The 2705-nt window shown below is 38.7% G+C and overlaps 1 pseudogene; it reads right to left on the bottom strand.

The window, feature by feature from the left end:
* Nucleotides 1-388: 388 nt before the first annotated feature.
* Nucleotides 389-929, bottom strand: LOC138170101 (large ribosomal subunit protein uL11 pseudogene; annotated as a pseudogene).
* Nucleotides 930-2705: the final 1776 nt, after the last annotated feature.

Raw genomic sequence — 2705 nt, 5'->3', positions numbered from 1 at the left:
TTATACATAGTAGTTAAATAAATGTTTATTGAATGATGTTGTCCTTCATTCTCAAAAGAGATCCAAAATGACATCACTAAGTTAACATTAAGTTATAATGTGTCTGATTGTGACTGATCAGAGCAGTATGAGCTTAGAATATAATCACATGTTGGTCACAAATAATCCATGTGAATATTTGGGTTGAATTCTCTCAATGTGTGCATCTTGAGTTTCTTTTGAGCTACTCCAGTTCTTTTTTGCTCATAGAGCACAGTGCCTTCTTTGGTACAAGCACACAGTGCTGGGTGGTCCTTTTCTAGCATCTCTCATGTCACCTAATCAATTCCAAATTTCTTTTTTGTTGTTGTTGTCAAATATTAAATTTATTGCAACAATCTCTTTTGTAACTTTTAACTTGCTGGGCATTCAACAGCACCACTATTGATGTCATCAATGACATCATGAGGATGTTGGCCATCAATGTTGCAGCCCACAGGTCTGATACTTGGGCTGTCCCAAGTATCTCTTTAATGGTTCCAGAGAGATCTCTTGCCAAGGACCGCTGCCTCATCTGTCAAGCAATGCTGACAATCTCATCAAGACTGATGTTTCTATTGTGTTTAATATTTTTCTGCTTCTTTCTGTCCCGAGGAGGTTCCTTTAGGGCTTTAATGATCAAGGCTCAGGCAGAAGGTATAACCTCAATATGAGCCTCTCTGTTCTGAATGGTAAGCTTCACTGTGATCCTTAGTCCTTTCCAGTCACCGATTGCCTTGGCAATGTCATTACCAACCTTTTTGGGAGACAAACCCAAGGGACCAATTTTGGGGGCTAGAGCTGATGTGGTACCAACTTCACCACCAGTGCACCTTAAAAACACGACTTTAATTTCATTTGGGTCAAACTTGGGAGGCATGGCAGCGACGAAGGTGGAGGCTTGGCCTGTACGCTGCAGGGTGGCTGCCGGTGTTGGATGGGCCTGGATTTGGGATGCCCGAAAGAAGTTGCACCTTGACCACCACGAGCTGGAAGCCAAAAGCTCCAAATTTCTTTATAGAGACTTTTAAAGTGTCCTTGTATCATTCGGCTACCTATAATGTGAGTGCTTTCCTTGTGTGAATTCTCTGTAAAATAGTCTTTTAAATAATCATGCTCTTGTCATTTGAACAATGTGGCCAGATAATTAGAATAGCTCTCTCTGCATTAAAGTTTGAAGGCTTTGCAGTGTCTACTTGTTACACCCAAATTTCTTCAAGAAGTTATAGCATATGAAGTATCCACACCCTGTTAAAAATGTTTTGACTGACAGCTGAACCAGGTTGAGAGTAACCAAGAAGAATCAAACCCTTCAGTGAGTTAGGGGAAGGGTTTCTACTCTAAACATATGAAGACTTCCCCTTAATGGAATGGGTAAATGAGTACAATTTGTTCCAATGGCCATGAAAAGAGTTGAATTAGGTGTTGTGGAAATCTTAGAACTTTGTTATACAACTAAGACACCAAGTCATCCACTGCATACCAAGTCATTATCAGTGTAATGGTAATGGGAATCTGAAGATCTTCCTGCCCCTTGGCCCCTTGATAGGCTTAAGTGAATCTGAGAACCTTCCCTGATTTGAAAATATACTCTGCTCTCTAATAGGCTGAATGTGGTCACATGGAGCTTGTGGAGGGAGGCTTGTTTTTTTTTTTGTTTGTTTGTTTGGTTGTTTGGTTTGGTTTGTTTTGTTTTGCTTTTTTTCAGGAACGCCCATATCTTGTTACTTTGTAATTGGGAAGTAGGTCAAGAGGGTTGTGACATTCTCTGACCCAGGAGAAGGCTATATATTCCCTGATGTGAGGTTTTGCTTTGAGGCTCACTTTGGAAAGAGTTGTGTGATTTGGTCAGATGAGACTCTGGGCAGCCTTTGAGGACCCCGGTGCTGAAAACCTAGATGTTGGTGTTTGCCCTCTCTTGTAAATAAATATGGATGGATGTAATGGTTAGCTGGAAATCTCCTTATCTGATTCTCTGTATTTTTTAGTCTGCTTGTAACTTCTGGTTGTATTCTCTGAAGTTCAGGTGCTGACTTTTCCCCCTAAACTAGGTAAATGATATATGTTTGATTAAAGTAAGATTGTTAACCCATTTTGAGTTGCTTTCCCTTAGAAAAGGAGATCTAAGAACCTGTGCTAGCAGTCAACCTGGGTATGCTAGGGTGCTTGCTGCTACAATCAGTCACCTTGACTCTGCACTGTCACTGGATTGTGATGGTTTATTGAATGAATGAATGAATGCCATAAAGAAACAAAAAAGTTGGGAAAATTATATCTAACAATTTGTATTCAAGATAAGGATCTTGTTGCTACAAGTAGATATAATTATAATTTTTTGCTTGTGTGGGTATCACGTGTGCATGCATACACATATTTACCAAAAATAAAATAAAACAGAACAAAACAAAAACATTCCATTTAAAATAATTTCATTTGGGCTTTTTATATTTGAAGATGAACCATAAACATATGACTCATACAACACCATGCCTAAAATATTCATTAATTTATGTGAAATGACAATGGCAACTTATCCAAAATTTCCAGAGCCCAAATGTGCTAAGTTGTTCTAATGGATGTTTTAAAAGTAATTTTCCAATTAGAGCAATCTCCCTTTTGTAATTTCACCATAATTGGAGCTGCTGTAATTGCAGACATATGATGTTAGTTTGCCGCTATGACTATTG

This window comes from Petaurus breviceps, unplaced genomic scaffold, assembly GCF_028583685.1.
Source record: "Petaurus breviceps papuanus isolate PSGF00001 unplaced genomic scaffold, PetGlider_PUasm1.0 38, whole genome shotgun sequence".
In the NCBI taxonomy this organism is placed as follows: Eukaryota; Metazoa; Chordata; class Mammalia; order Diprotodontia; family Petauridae; genus Petaurus; species Petaurus breviceps.
The sequence above is the reverse complement of the archived record's forward strand: the minus strand, read 5'-3'. Positions and strand labels throughout refer to the sequence as shown.